Source organism: Cynocephalus volans, chromosome 1 (assembly GCF_027409185.1).
Source record: "Cynocephalus volans isolate mCynVol1 chromosome 1, mCynVol1.pri, whole genome shotgun sequence".
Classification (NCBI taxonomy): domain Eukaryota; kingdom Metazoa; phylum Chordata; class Mammalia; order Dermoptera; family Cynocephalidae; genus Cynocephalus; species Cynocephalus volans.
In genome coordinates this window covers 143,656,836-143,673,574 of record NC_084460.1, presented here as the reverse complement: position 1 = coordinate 143,673,574, position 16,739 = coordinate 143,656,836, and the positions used below count along the sequence as shown (strand labels likewise).

The window sequence follows — 16,739 nt, the reverse complement described above, 5'->3', positions numbered from 1 at the left end:
GTGTTATAAAGAAAGCTTTGACCTCACAGACTTCTTGAAGAGGGCCACACTTTGAGAACCACTGCTCTAGAAGATAGACAGTTGAAATATAAATGGCAAAGATATCTTTCTCTGGAAAAGCCTGTTTTGGGCTTTCACCCTGTGCTTCTTTAGGATGTTACTGGTCAGCCGTTTGCTTCATCTTGAGGTCCCCAGCTTCACTACTTTGGTGTTTCCATCATTAATAGAGCCAGTTGTTCACTGCCCACTATAGATATATGGAATATTCTCTGCCTTCAAATTTCCTCTCTCCTAATCCTTAGAAACATCTTGAATTACAAAACTGCCTCCATAAGACATTGTGTTTTTTTGAAAACAAAATTTGAATTAAGGGCATGTAAACCACTGAGTTGCTTGGTTTTTAAAATGGGTCCATCCATAGTGCTATGCAGTTCAGCTGACATTTAATTCATTTCAGACCTTTATAAGACAAGTACAGTGAGCACCTACTTACTATGTGCAAGGCACTGTTCTCATTAGTTGTCAGTTTGCCTTTTCTTTTCAAAACTCACCTGTATACCTGCACAGATCAATTAGGTTATAACTTATAATAGTCTCCTATCAACAACCAAATAGTGTGATGATACCAAAACCTGTTTGGTGTTTTAAGATGTTTGAAATAGTGTAACTTTCATCCAAGTCTTAAGTACCTAACTTCAGTTTGATGGGCTTCCATTACTGTATTCTCATTGTTCCAGGGCTAGTTTAATACATTATTTTTTCTTCCTGGTTAACATGTTGATACATCACACTGCTTTATTCATTTTTATGTCTGCTGTCATGTCTAGACTTTGATAGTCTGGTTATGATTACATCCCACTTTATCTTTTAGCAATTCTTGACTAATATGTAATTTTAATTGTTGCATTGCACTGATAGATATGTTCATGGTTAAATAACCATGGACTTGTGGCAGTTTACAAAGTAATTACATGGAATTTATTGGTAAGTTTCCTTAATTTGATAGGTTCTTGGTAATCAGGTCTGTAATTTATGTTTCCTTGCTCTGCTCCCTGCTTTTTCAATGGGACTTTTCACTGTTTAGTGTAATTTTTAAGAGTACTCATAAAAATAGCTATGACCAGTCCTTTTATTCAATATATGCTGCTTCCTTTTATTTCTCGCCCTATTCAAAGGTTTAAAAAAAAAAAATTATAGCTACAGCATACCATAGCTATAATGTAATGTTTGATTCATTTGAGTTGGTCAGCAAGATCTGGAAGAACAGTAACACTTTTTTTGGCATCTGCTAGCCTAGTATGAGTGTACATCTGTGTCTGCTTTATGTCCTTGTTACTGAAGATCCTGTCATCATCACTGAGCTCATTTGGAGACACCATAAACGGGTCCAGATTCAGCAAGCTGGGTTATTTTCTTCCTTCATTGTGAAACAATTAGGGCATGAAGTGATGGAGGAGGCTTTAGCTTAGTGTCAAAGGAATATGAATATATGGTAAAAATGAGGCACTGTGAGTCAGGACTCTTCATCATCTGAACAATCTTGTTTGGTTCCTCAGAGGTCAGGGGAAGTGAAATAATAAGATGCAAATAGTCAAATGACCTATTAATTATAAGGAGCTTCAGAGCTTTTAGCAGAGAAATAGGATTCTGAGAAGAGCTTATGAATCTTCAAACTTAGCAAAGGGACCAGGAGTCGGGCAAACCTTGCTCTCTTAAGAGCAAAGAGCAAAGTAACTGTGAGACAGAAGGTTTCCTAGAAAGAAAAACTGAAGGGCAAGGTTCCAGAACCCAAAAAGACCAGTCTGAGAGCCTGCAGGCACAGAATTTGGAGAATCAGGCAGCTACAAGAGAATACTTTGATTTTAAGACCAAAGGAAGTATGCATGGAGTCTGAGCTAGGAAAGACATCCTTCACACCCCAATCGAAGGGCCAGGTCGAGATTTGAAAGGTACTCAGGCTAGGCCTGGGAAAGGAAACAAAAAACTAACGGGAGTGACATAAGGACAGCACCTGTAAATCTGTACCAGGGTAATTACTTAGAGCCTGAATTATGTGTTATCAACTTCTTCAGTGCTATATTGTCAGTTAGGGAGCTTTCTAGTAGGATAAGATGATGGATACTCATTTAATACCGCTAATGGTATACCTTCTCCATCCCCCATTTTAATTTTTGATATTAAAAAATATCTACTTCAGATGGATTTTTCTTTTTGCCATTTACTCAGATGAATTTTTTTTGTCTTGTTTTAAATATATTATAGCTATCAAGAATGAACTTTAAAAAAAACCAGTTACTGTGAATACACTACTACTGTGCTAAATAGAGAGCCTACTCACTTTCTTTTTGGTGTTTTTCTCCTTCCCCTGCCCCCAAATTGGGGTTCTTAACTATTTGAAAAAGATTCCTCAGGGCCGAGCCCGTGGCGCACTCGGGAGAGTGCGGCGCTGGGAACATAGCGACGCTCCTGCCGCGGGTTCGGATCCTATATAGGACTGGCCGGTGCACTCACTGGCTGAGTACCGGTCACGTAAAAGACAAAAAAAAAAAAAGAAAAAGATTCCTCAGATCAATCTTTTTTCTTTTCCAGACTTTCCATTTTGATTGCTACTACACCAAAAAACAAATAAACAAAAAACTAGTTTGTCTTTCAACAGGTTGAGACTTTAGGTCCTTGTCAGACTATAAGTTTCAGGTGGATGTCTCCCTGGTCCTTCAAGGCCTACTTGGGCCTACCACAGCCATGATACCTTTCCCTGGCTGCCCTGTCCCTCTGGGGAGAAGCATTCAAAAAGCCACTCAGCATGTGATGCCTTGGATTATCACAGATGTGTGTGGATTCCTGATAGTGCCTCCTGGTGTGGATTCCTGATAGTGCCTCCTGGTACATGGCATGCAGAGCCGCCTTTAAGATGGTGATGATGCTACTGGGCTGCCCTCAGGTTCCTAACACATTCATTGTTTATCATCGTCTCCATTTCTTCCTCCCCTCTCTGTGATTGAGTTTGTACTCTCTGTGATCTCTGTTCTTCTGTATCTTACCTGTTTGTCCTCCATACTGCCCCAGCAATAAATGGCAGTAAACAGTGCAGGTGGCAGGGGGCAGTGGGATGACACATGGAGTATGGACACTCACCAGCACTGAAACTCCAGTGGGAATGTGGCAGTGGAATACAGTGGGAGGCAGGGTAGTGCAGTGTGCGAAGAAATTTCAGACTCTGGAGATCGATTTTTGGGGTTGAATCCTGGCTTCCCCAGTTCTATCTAGTGTGACTTGAGAAGGCAGTTTAACCCCTCCAAGTCTCATTTTCTTGATCTGTAGAATGGGGATAATACTACCTTGAGTGTGTTGTATATCTGTTTTTGGTAGCCCTGGAACTGGAACATAGATTCCAATTCCCAGTGCAAGACTTTGCTTATAGAGAGAAGGAAGCAAGCATATTGAGGGTCTACTCTGTGCCTCTTACTGTCCACTTAATCCTTATAACAACCTTATGAGATAACTATTATTATTCCCATTTTACAGATGGGAGAGGGACCAAAAAACTAAATTTTAAAGAGGTTAAATAGTTTACTAAACAGCACAAATAACCAGACCAGAATAAAAATTCACTGACTGTAAAGCGTACGTTCTTTCCACTTAAGCAGGTTACATGCTAGAAAGCCCAGAGTGTTGACCTCAGAAGAGTTTCCTCTTTCTCCCATCTCATATTTTTGATGTTCATTTGTTCATTCCTGCCCTTTCTTCCCCCTCTCTCTTGGCTCCTTGACCCCTCTTAATACTCCCCCCTTTGCTCACTATGCTCCAGCCATACCAGCTTCCCTGCTGTTCCTCAAACACAGCAGGGCTTGTGTGCTTTTGTACTGGCTGTTGTCCCAGGGAGCCGTGGGACTCTCCCTCACCTCATCTAGTGCCAACCATCTGGCATACTATATTTTACTTGTTTATTTGATTACTGGCTGTCTTTCCTACTAGATTGTAAACTTCATGCAGGTAGGTATGAGTGTGTGTGCACATATATATGTGCATGTGCATGCTCACATGTGTTTTATACAATGATTGGTCAATCATTGGTCTGTTTTATTCAATGTTTTATTTCCAGCTTGAGAACAGTGCCTGGTACTTAATTGGTGTTCAATAAGTATTTGCTACTAAATATTTGAAAAAGTACCTGTTCTACTTTTAATTTAGGTACCATATGAGGGAGTAAGAGGGGTACTGTGTAAGCAATAGACAGTAGTCCCTCCCCTCTGCAGTCTGGGAATAACAGAGTTGGTCCAGCAATTATATGCCATGTACCATGTTAGTCCTGGAACCAGTCATAGGAGGTAGGTATGATTGTCTTCATTTTACAAGTAAGAACTGAGGCTCAGAGAAGTTAAATAATTTGCCAAAGGTCCTGCTAGCCAGAAGGCCCATACAGTTTTCACTCCAAAGCTTGTTTCTTACCATGATGACATACATCCACACCCCGTCTCATCCTCTCCAGTGAATTTGTGTGTTGTAATATTCTGCCTGTCAAAGACACAGAAAATCACCACCCCTGGCAATCTACTGTTTTGTCACAGTATTTTCTCTAGGTTCATGGCTACTTTGAGCCTTGATCATGAGACATTAGCAAATATTCTATTAATCATTGTAATAATATAGTCAAGTTTAGTCATTTGGCATAAGTTCATAATTATTTTTGGATGATTTAAAAAAGTGTAACTTTGCCAGTAATAACATCTCACATTCCCAAGAGGAGGTGGGTTTGTCATAAATACCATTTCCGAAGAACATTTCAAGGAACTTAAAGTTCTCGGAAAATATTTCTAACAGGCAGCTTTTCTCAGACTTCAAGGGCATACATAATACTATATACCTTTAGAAATGTGTGTGAATGTATTTTATCTTATTAAGAATACTTATATGTATTTCTTTTATTGCTTAAAATCCGTTTATATTTAGATTTTTTTTTGTATTTTAACGTATTGATGAAGCAGACATAGATTCTCTAGGAAAGCATTCTGATATAGCTGTTAAATCTTGTTTTTAATCTCCATTAGTCCCTTATTTCTCTTCCCAGATCACAAGTTATTTTCATTCGGATACTGCAAATAGGTATTTTGGAGGATTAGTACAATTCCTTTCTCTTAACACTTATTCTTTGGTGGGTTGCTTTTCTTTCTTTTATTCTCTACTTTTAAAAAAATTACAGAGTGTGTCCTTTTCTGGATCTTATTCTGAGCAAAAAGAAAACACACAAACAAGAAAAACATCTTTTTAAGCCCCTCGTTCCTTTTTTTTTTTTTTTTGGAGACTCTTTTACTTGGCTTTCTTACATTAATTAATTGGTGTTCAGTTCATCAGATTTAACATAAAAGGTTAAAGCAGGGACCAGTCATGTGCCAGAGTGGATGAGTTCACTGGCTTTCACCTCCTTGCAGTCTGGCTGCCTACTCAGAGGCAGCAGCTAAAGCGGTATGCTTGGGAAACCAAACGTTTCCTAACTTGTTAGTGGGAAATTCAAACTTCAGAAATTTAAAAAACCACAATAGAGGCTTCTATTTTACTGTGACTATTGAAGTCATACAGTTTGCCATAGAAACAGGGTAGAAACAGGAGCCTGAAGAGTATAAAATGTGAAACATTTTGATCCTTAAAGGACTTTTTTTTTTTTTTTTGCCCTCCATTTTAGCTGTAGTAAATCAGTAAACAACAGACAAAGAAAATAGGAAAATTTAATAAATTTAATAGTATTTACAGGTTAGGGCAGTTGGAGGATGAAGACTGAAGTGTGGCAAATTGTTTCCTGCTGAGCACACAATTAGATGAGGAGCCACAATGAGCATCCTCCGTCTACTCTACTTTTCTTCATATGATTTTTTGGAAAGCTAGGGTTTGGGCCATATGTAATTACAAAATTTATGTAAGTTTTATTCTAGAGTCTTTTTTACATAAATGACCATTTTTCTTGAGGTCTGTGTTTTGCATGAACTCTCATGTACATTGTACAAATTAAAATTATTTTGGTCATCTGAGCCTTAATTTTCCCTTGACTGCCAATCCAGAGCATTTGGGTTACGTTTTCATTTTCCACCACCTCTGAGCACTGAGAACACAGAATGCATAAACACAGAGTTTGATCTTACTTCCTCTTCTCTAAATTGGATTCTTTTAAGATAAACGTGTTCTAAATATTAAGCTTGCCATAGTGAGGGACAATTCCATCAAGATATTACAGTGGTCAGCAGCAGGTCTACTGGAGGTGAAAGGAATAACTTAATATACTCCACTTCTCTTGACCATGGGCTGCTGCTGATTTGTCCATGAGCAAGTTTCACCCATTTAATTATGTTTACCTCTCTGAGAAATGTTCTGTGTATAGCAGAGTTAGAGAAAAGGCTATAGTGTACCTCATGTAGATGCTATTTTAATATCCACCCATTTTTGCCCTGACCATATCTTACCTTGTGATTCGAATTTTAAGAGAGCCAACTATTTCATCTTTAAGATTACACAGCCTTTGGCTATCCTCATATCTCAGTTCCACAAAATAAAAACCCCCAGCAACCTGTAGAGTTCTTTCTTCCCTTCTTTCCCATATATGACTGTATACAAATTCACATATCAAGAGATTTTATGGCTCCTCAAATCTCAATGATTCATAACTATACAGAAAACCTTAACTGGAATTTCATGGGATTCAGATTTATTTTTGGTTCTTTATATGAACTATAGCATTTGCTATAGTTCAGGGTTGTAAGTATGCCGTAAAAGCAAAGTAGTAATAAATCTTTTTAGTGTTCTGACACTTAAAATGTTATGCCAAATTGAAAGTACAATTAAATAGAAAAACTAACACCTAGGGAGGAAATATTTAGACTGTTAGTTTCCGAAAGAGAATCTTTATTGTCTGTACCTAAGATCTGATCTAAGCCATTTAGCCCAAGTTGTAAGATGTGTCTTACAACTTTGTTTATTATGTATGTGCCTCTGAGGCATGGTAGATCTTTCAAGGTAAAATGAGGAGATTCCAGGTTTTAAGCCTTTCACAGACACCTCTGTTTGGTCCTTTAACTGCTCAGTAACTTGTTTCTTACTTCAAGTGACTAGGACATCTTTAGGAAAGCTGATGTAGTTTCCTCACAGGGGGGACTGCCTTTCAGCAGGGAAATCAGGATAAAGGATAACCTCTCCTTTCAGAGTGACTGAGGTTAGTCACTAGGATTTTTCCCAACAAGGTTAATCCTTTTCTTTATAGCTGGGTGTAAGAAAACATGAGCTCTTTAGGACTGTATCCTACAAAGCACCTCCTCTGTGGCCCTGAGGCAGCCTCAGCCTGGTGGAACTCTACTGTAGCACCAGATGATGAGGGAGCACCATCTTTGTGGGCAGAATGACATTAACTGGAAGAGTAACAGGTACCATTTACTGAGTATATGCTATAGGTCTGCCACTGTGCCCAATGCTTTACCATCACATTTAACCTTTACTTTAAGAATTGAAGTCACGTAAGATGCCTTACTTTCCGCAGAAATCCTGGTTTTTCTAAATGTTAAGTAATGAATTTAAAAATCAGAGTTTGGGTGTTCTGATCCTGGATCAAGCCTTTTTTCTCTTTTTACTTCAGCTTCTCTTTTCATAGTAGACTTTCAAGGAATAAATCTGCCATCCTTTTTTGAATGCTTCATTCAGTAGCCCCATTTCAGTTCCCATCTTTTCCTTGAATGTTCCTTAACTCATCTAACCCTGGTTGATTTCCCTTTCCTGAGTCCCCACAGCTCTTAGTTTTATGAAAGACATATTCTGTGTTGTTTTATACCACTTTCTAACTTGTTTTGGTATATTAGTTTTGTTCTTCAACCAGCTGTAAACTTCTTAAAGGACTAATACCTCTGTATCCCTCACGGATTTGAACTCTGTACATACTTGATGGCCACATGATTGAGAGGTGAGAAAAACCATTTCTTAGGGGCATATAACCCTTTCTTAGGTTGAATGGTGTCTAAAGAGCTCAGAATTTATTATTGTTATTAGAGCAGAAGAAGGACAAATAGAGTTATGTTCTTCTTGTGCCTGTCACTTCTGAGAAGGGAGAACCATTCAGTGAGAGGAATTCACTGGGAGACAAATTTAGATGAATTCCAGATGGGAGAAACTGGCTAAAGAATCTTTTTTTTTTTTTTTTAAAGATGACCGGTAAGGGGATCTTAACCCTTGACTTGGTGTTGGCAGCACCACGCTCAGCCAGTGAGTGAACCGGCCATCCGTATATGGGATCCGAACCCGGGGCCTTGATGTTATCAGCACCGCACTCTCCCGAGTGAGCCACGGGCCGGCCCAGGCTAAAGAATCTTAACTTTACCTGTGATTCTTTGCATCTTTGCTCAGCCTAATGAATTTTATGGGACTATAAGAATAATTTTATGGGGCATAATTTTGGAAGAGATGAGTGGAACCCCAAATCACTTGACAAAGTTGTTCTCTTTTATTTGAAGGGCCCACATATAGCCAGTTGTATGAAAGCCTCAAGGATAATTAATACAAACTCAAACGTAAGTATTTCTTTTAATGAGTGTTTATCTTGATAATAAATGAATTGATACATATTTTTTAAAGAGTACGTAGTATTCTCTTTAACAGCAATGGATTCATTTGCACTAAACTCCACAGAGAGATTCACCACTTCTGCCATTCCCAATTAACAAACTATGAAGCTAAGGCTAAGGCACTTCCATAGCATCCCACTGCACTGCCCTTCATCTTCAAGAAGAAACCAGGAACTTTCTCATGTTCTCTCCAGGCTCCTAGGCCAAGCAGCTCCTTCATTTTCTTCAGATTTTGCAGCAGCAGACACTTAAGTTTTGTCAGCCCAAATGTGATGAATGTTTTACATTCCTCTGTGATTTCTGTTCAGAGATTTGTTTTTGTTTTGATTCACTTAAAAAGAGAATTTTGAAAACAGAGAAAAAAAACTTAGTTCACCTTTAAACTTTTGTTCCAGGACTGGTGGGCCATGAGACACAATAAGTCTGGCAGATCTGCTTCTGTCAGAGTGGCCCATCTTGGAAGGCTGACCTCACCTCTGAGGCTGTTCTAAGTACAATGATTTGGAGATCTCACAGCCTCAAGTGCTACAGTAATGTTAAATCTTTCTTGCACTTACATATGAACTTTTTTCCTCACATCACCTTATATTTTCTTGTTTATTTGTCTCTGTAATGATACTATCAGTAGCTTCTATTTTTACATAGTCTGTGCTGTACTTGACCAGAGTCCCCTTGGGAATTGCTGCCCACTATTCAATCCTTACCCAGTATTGAGAGATACTTGGGGTGGATGACATTGTTCTCTTTTTTGAGGTTTGTGGAAACCAAGCATGCAGGAGGCTAATGAATGGATGGCAGAGCCAAGAAGAGTAGAACTCAGATTCATTGACCCTTTATTCTTACTCTGTAGTCTCACCACTGACATAGCACTATTTGTCCATTCAGTGTCACTGGTAAGCAAGGTTGGCAACTGACTATTCTGTTGTACTTTTTAAAAACACTCACACATTGTTCATCTTTACTTAATTTTTTATGTACAGCTGACCTCTCATCTACATTGCTTTATCATCTACATTGCTTGATCTTAGTCCTTGTTATTATAACAGTGCCAGTCAGTGCCAGTAGGTGTAGCTAGGTTAGTGACATTGAACTTAGTCGCCGGGCCTGTCATCCTGCCTTGTGCTTGCTTTACCACAGTGCCTGGTAGATACTCAGTAAGTGTTTTTTGCCACTGAGGAGTGTTACGAGCACTATGCTGGCTTCACAGGTTGGCACTGGAGTTACCTAATTTTGAAATCATAGAAAAATCATTCCTTTTCTATAAAACCTGGCAGATGTGCTAGACTACCAAAGTAACCAAAGTAACTACAGAAACTTTGGCATCAAATGTTTGCATAGGAAAAGGCAATCTGCTGGTTTCTAGTTACTGTAAGGATAAGCTGTTCAGGCCCCATGACTGCGTCTTCCAGGCCCTCAGCTGTGGCACAGAGAGTAGGGAAATTCAGAGGAATCCACCCTTCATTAAGGATGAAACCACTGTACTGTGCTCTTCCATATTTTGCTTTGAGTCCATTCCATGCCCGAGGCAATCCACCTGGTACTCTTTCACCATCTTCAATCTCATTATTTTGGGAAAGGAGTTAAAGTGAGGTAGAGAGATGTGGGCAGAGAGCAGAGAAGCATTCTGACTTAGTCTGCCTACACAAAACTTACTGTACAGTAGTACAAAGCGGATTTCACTGCCTTGACTTAATCCAAGCCTAATTTTGTGTTTCTAAGTCAAGTCTATGTGGCTATTTTAAGTAGTGGCAGAGATTTGCTTTGGGCTCCTGAACAAAATCTAGAAGAAGGCACACTCCCTAACCCACTTTTTCCAGAAATACTCTTTTCTTACCAAGTAAGAACCTTCAAGGTTGTAATTTGTTTGTTCGTACATTTATCCAGCACCCAGTGACAGACCTCCTAATTATAGGTAGATACTTTCCTAGGTGCTGGGGGTAAAGCTGGCTGTAAAAGTGACCCTGAAGGAGTTTATAGTCCAGGAGACAGACAATAAACTAATTAGTTAATGTGTAATTTATTGTCATGTCGCAATATGTGGTGTGACGGTAAATAAAGCAGGGTATGACCAGGAGCTTATAGCTTTCATAGGTGACACCCTCTGTAGTTTTGGGTGAGGTTGTTTTGAAGGCATTGAGTCACTTTGAATTTTGAAAGGGAGGCTGGTAGCTGGGTAGGCCTGGGAAATTAAAAAATGCTTAATTGGGAGATACTGAAAAGGGGTCACTTGTGAAGTTAGTGGTTCAGACCTAGTCTTTGACTGCAGAGGACACACTCTTTCCAGGGCACCTCTCACCTTCCCAGTAGAGAGTGGGCTTTGCCACCCAGAGGACCTTTAAGTACATTCATCATTTGTTTTCTTTGTCCTCCCTTTATCATTTCCCTTCCATTTCTCTTCCATTGCTGTAGGCTCACTGAACGGTATTGATTTTTACCTCCCTGCTTTCCCTTTGCCTTCTTACTGCTTATACTTACTAACAAGAACTCTGAACCTTTCCATTTTCTTTCTTTAATGGGATTTATATCCAAATTATCACTAGCAGTGCCAAAGCTGTTTCTGAGGCTTCTGCTCTCCTCTCTTCCTAGCACTAATTAAAGGAAGAAACAAATGGTGGGCTGTAGCCCTACAGTGCAGGAGGCCCTGGCTCTACCTCTAAGTATCTCTGTGTCTCTGAGGCAAGTCACACTGTGGACATTAGTTTCTTGCATAAAGTGAGGCATTTGGATCAGATGATCTCCATGGCCTCTTCCAGCTGTAAAATTCTGTGGATATTCAGTGCCAAGGTTGTCTGTGGGTGCACACACTCTTTGGGGTATCCCACTGTCCATACAGTAGAACATATCAAGGCACTTCTCCAACTCACATCTATGGATTTGAGTCTTTGCTATTCTGATGTAATATATGCTCTCTTTTGCTGATAATAACTGTCCTTTAAGCTAGAATCAACAGTTAACATATTAGAAGCCAGGAGTTGGTGTATGTGTGCATGCCTATCTGTCCCAATGATACGCTTACCTATCTACTACTCAGCATACCTCCCTACACCACCAACACCACCACCCGGCCACAAATACATCATTCCCCAAGCTTGTTGTTAAAAAATAATTGTGTCTTTAAGAATTCACCTTACTTTGGAACCAGTAGGGCATAAGAAAGTGAGGATGGTCAGATTTTAGAAAGACCACTGCTAATGCATTCTTTTCTGTTCTTGGGCTCAGAATTAAAACTGCTGCTGTCTTAGCTTAATCTGCTAAAGCATCTGAGAGAACAAGCATGAAGAGGGAGTGTTTTTCATCTGAACAAGAACCAAGGGACTTCCCTTGGCGAGCCTTCCCACCTTTGCCCAGCTTTCCCAATCAGAGGCAATGTTAGTGCAGATGAGGGTCAGGGAGAGAGAATCTCAACTCTGTTTTTAAGAAAAAGAAGAATGTGGAAGGGTTTACAATAGTGAAGGTAAGGATCCGCTGATTCATGACATTAAAGTCCCCATCTTATTTTGAAGTAGAAAATGACCTGCCAGAGGAGGTTCCTAATCTTTGCAGCATACATAAAGCATAAGTAATTTGGTTGATGCCTCAGAAAACACTGTGGTGATGGCAGAAGCAGCCATAGAAATATTTCCTTGAAGGTTTGTGCTGCTTACTGCATGTGCAGTGATTTAAAGATTTCATCTTTAAATCCTTATTTTAACATAATTTATAGAAACTAAATGTTTAAAGTGAAGCTAAATTCATAGTCAAATACAAATTAAATAAACCCTAAAAATAATTTAAAATTAATGATATGCCCAAGAGGATATGGTAGATGTTATATTTTTCAAAGACTATGACTGGCTATGTGAACAACAGATGGGGCAGTTCAGTTTCTGAATCAGGTGAGACCAATATTGCTTTACATCCCTGATTATTACTCCACAATAGCCAATCTTTTATAAAGAGTATTCTTCTTGCCCCCCACCCCCTTCCTTTTTACTTTAAATAGGAGGAGCTGTATATGAGGATGCCTCAACAAATTCATGGAAAAATAGAATTAAAAGATAATATGACTCTTTCCATGGGCTTTTTGAAGTGCACTTGTATTTTTTAAATTTATCTTCTACTTATAAAATGTTCGCATTGCCCTGAAGCTCTAGATAGGGACAGAACATGACCTAAGAAGAATTATTGGAATTTTATTCTTCCCCACTTTTACTTTTTTTACTTCAAAATCCGTTTATTACCTAAGGCATTTTTTTGGGAGGGAGGGCCAGCAGAGAACCCTAAAATAAAATTCATAGCCTTTTGAGAAGTCAAATTATGGGAATTTCAAGAAGACTGGAAAATTAATACAGTCCAGACTTGGTTCATGTTTTCATACTGGCTGTCAGTATATAGATTCCATCACAGCATTAGGAAAATATCACAGAAATACCAGTTCTTAACAGTTGAGATTAAAAAGGAGCAAATGAACTTATTAAGCCTAAAATTATTATGTGTTTTATTGGAAGTATAAAAATTTTCATTCATTGTATCAAAAACATTTTTTCCATCATATAGATTGTCCCAGGGACTAAGAAATGCTCATGCAGAGAGCCCAGTGTGAAATAGTGTACCCATGATAAGCCTTTTGTAACTTTCAGTTTTAAAAGAGGTCTTAATGTGTGATTGTTCTTTGAACCATGCCTTAAAGTTAATAAATGGAAAAAAGTGTGGAATATTAAAGTGTGTCATTTAAAAAATTTTTTTAATTGATGCTTGCCTGCTTTAGAAAGAATAAAAGGCAGACTCTGGGAAACACAGCTGTTAGAGCTTTGATGGAGGTTATGACTTTCAACAGTTAAACTATAGTTTATGGTTCAGATGGTACTTTGCGTATAGCTGAAATAATAATTGATGGTTTCTGTTTCCCTCCTCTATTAGATTCAAAAGAGCAGAATACCTTTTTCCCAAAGCAGGAATTTTTCAGTTTCCAATTACTGCCTGTATCAAATAAGCAACTCTTCTATTGCATATTCCGTACTTCTCCACAGTGACCTGGGTATTGGCCCTACTCTTCTAATTATAATAGGCTTCCCTAGATTTGCAGTGATAGTTTTGGGGAAATCCTTCTGAGTAGAGTACTAACCTGCAGTTTATTAGCCTATCTTCAGGCCAAATAACATATAATTTTTCTTTTAGCAAAAACCAAAGTTTGCTGTGCTCCAAACAAAATTAGCAAAAACAAAACAAAAAACTCCAGTGAAGTAAAAATGGTAAGCAACAATATCATATAATTTAAATACTCAACTACAAGAATTACTAGAAACATACATATTCCAAATTTTTACGATATTTTAAAATGCCATGCTTCAAATGATAAATCTTCTGCGATATGACTTTTTCTTCTCACTGACAGTTAAATATAAATAAAATGTGAATTTGTAACACACACACACTTCAGATGGTTGTAGTACTCTGCTCTTCTTTTAAACTTTTACCGTACAGCCAGTTATCTTACATAGTCATTCCAGTGCCAACAATATTAAGCATTTTTCAGTCTTTTAGAGCCTGTGAATTCTGAGTTGGTATTGTGTCTACTTACAAAACGTAGAGGCTATTTAAAAAGGAAAACAATTCTGTCAGACAGTTCTTAAAGTTTTGTTGTACAATTTATGTTTAGACCAGATAAAGTTTGAGTGATAAATCTTTTTTTCAGCTCCTATTCCAATGTTCTAAACCTGACATAACACATTTTTAATTCACCTGCTCATTTTTATTTTGAGAAGTAAAATATTATGTAGATTTTCATTATCTGTCAAGTGTTCAGTTATACTGTAAGGGTTCATTCATAGCAATAGGCTATTAAGGGTTTAGATATAACTAAGTATAGTTCAAAATGCCACTGTTTAATAAAAATATTCTATAGGTTTTATCCTTTAAATTTGTATTTTTCACATAATCTACTTGTGTCCAATATATTACTCTAGAGAAGATAGCTTTATCTTTAAGTGAAGTTTGTCATTTATCTAATGGCTGGGGTTGAAACAGAAAGTTAGAACTCAAAACTGTGATAGCTACTTCCTTGTACAGAGTGACATAAGCTTTTAAGACAATGTTTGTAAAATTTTATGAAACTTTAAAAAAGTTTTTATTTTTTAAATTAGATTCACCGTAATTCCAAGATGTATACTTAACAGTGTTTTTATAGTCTTAAAAGATTTACAAGGTGGTGGGGAGCCAGCTCTAACAAATCCACTACCATGTGGCAGTGTTTTTGCACTCTGCTCTTATAAGACTTAAGCGAGTTTAATTTCTGAAGAGAGAAGGGATCAGGAGATAGAGTTGTTACAATATAATTCCTTCACCGCCCCTCTACTCCAGAGATTTCTCAATACAGGCAGTATTCAACGTATAGCACACTTGGAAAGCGTATGTAATACATAGCTCCCACCACTCCACATTCAAAATTAAATCCTATTACTCTTAAGTTTTGTGTGAGTTGGCAAAGGTTTTGAACTTAGAATTCATTGGATGCTCTTTGCGAAACCTGTCTGCAGTCGGTGATGCTGAGACACCTTAAAAGCGACCCACAGACATGCTCCCCGGCCCTCCAACTACACTGCTCCGTGGTGGAGCAGAACGGCTCTCCCGGGCTTACCTGGGCTCCCCGTGCCGGGGCCGTGTCGCTCCGCGCAGCGCCGCGAGCGGGCTGTGCGCGCTCCGGGAGTCGCCCGAACAATGCGAGCGGGGCGCCGAGCGCGCCCGGCCTATGGGCGTTACGTCACTGCGCTGCCTTATAAGGCGCTCCGCGTGTGCAGCGCGGGCGGCGGGGGCGCCGGTGACTGTAAGACCCGCGGCTGCGGCGCTGCAGTGCGCCCCGGCTCCCGCCGACGTTGCGGCCGTGCGAACGAACAGTGGGTCCCTGGCTTCCCGCGGAGGGAGTGAGCGGTGGGCCGGGATCGCTGGCGCCCTCCTGCCGGGCTAAGTCATTGGGGGTCATGGCGTATCAGCTCCTAACTTTTCTCCCTCCGGGTCCCTAAAGCTTCTGTTACTGCTTCGGATTCTTAAATACACATCCTGTATTCTTATGTAAACTTTTGTAAATACTTTTTGTTACGTTTGTTTTTTGGTTGCTGGGGGGAGGTGGGAGAGGCAAGGGAAAAGCCGAGCTGTTGTTTTTATTTTTGGTTTGGTTTTTTTTTTTTTTGGAGACATTTTCAGGGGTGATTTTAGACTTCAAACCTTCTCTTTCCTTTGTAAAGAGTAGGGGTCCTCAGAGGATAGTATTTTATTTCCTGATGATGTAACTACCAAACAATTCTTCAAGTGATGATGGGAAGGCCAGATGAAATCTTATTTTTTTAATGTTTTTACTCAAAGAACGTCCTCGTTTCCCATTTCTGCATGCTTGTGTTTTAACGAAAGCAGTGAAAACTAATCAGCTTATTTGGCAGAGAAAATATTTTTAAAAGAAATTAACTGTGCTGTATTTTCAAGACAGTTTAAAAACAGAACTTTAAAACCAGTTTTAATCTATTTGTTCTCTTCTGCCAGCAAACAAAATAAAAAATAAAAATATGAGAAGAAAAAAGAAACTGGCCAAATGTGATTGAATTAAGCCTATTATCCTCCAGTATGGGGCAGATTTACTTATATAAATCCTATTTCTTGTAAATGAGAATTAGCCTGCTGGTTATCTTGCACATCAACAAGAGTAGTAATCTCTAAAGTCCTAACCAAACTATATGAATCTGCTAAATAAATTAGGGACGTGGCAGCCTTATTTGCAAGTTTCAGATGAGTAGTTTTAGTAGCTTGAGTCTATTTAAAACGTCCTTTTAAATTTCATTAAAATAGGATTGCTTCCTATTATGATGTACATATGTCTATAGAATTATTGTTTCCATATGTTTTGTAAAACAGGAATAATGGAAATAATCTGCCTCTTTTTCTTAGTGTGGGTTGGAGGAAGGATAGTTCAGAGTTGTGAAGTTCGTGGAAATGGTGTGGAATAAAGACGCAGGGCGCAGAAATAAACATTTGTCCTCTTTGCTAAACTGGGGCCTCACTTTGCCAATTATTCTACATCACTCTAGGTACCTACTGAGAAGCCTCGACTAAACTTACTCCTGCTTTTCATATATACTGTTTTAAGAGAAGTAAACAACCATACCCCTCAGCTGAACC

The 16,739-nt window shown here is 38.8% G+C and overlaps 2 protein-coding genes across 5 annotated transcripts in view; one reads left to right on the top strand and one right to left on the bottom strand.

The window, feature by feature from the left end:
- CMSS1 (cms1 ribosomal small subunit homolog) overlaps nt 1-16,739 on the top strand; it is a 371,764-nt gene that overhangs the window by 35,252 nt on the left and 319,773 nt on the right. The window lies entirely within an intron of this gene.
- FILIP1L (filamin A interacting protein 1 like) overlaps nt 1-16,739 on the bottom strand; it is a 300,030-nt gene that overhangs the window by 29,459 nt on the left and 253,832 nt on the right. Inside the window, exons 1-2 of one of the 4 annotated variants that reach the window (XM_063101178.1) lie at nt 15,211-15,308; nt 4,450-4,515 (exon numbers count right to left, since the gene is read on the bottom strand). The exons of 2 other annotated variants lie outside the window; for them this stretch is intronic. The gene's annotated coding sequence lies outside the window, so the exon portion shown is untranslated. Of the gene's footprint in view, nt 1-4,449; nt 4,516-15,210; nt 15,309-16,739 lie in introns of those variants that run through there. One more of the 4 variants, XM_063101173.1, reaches the window with a different exon arrangement.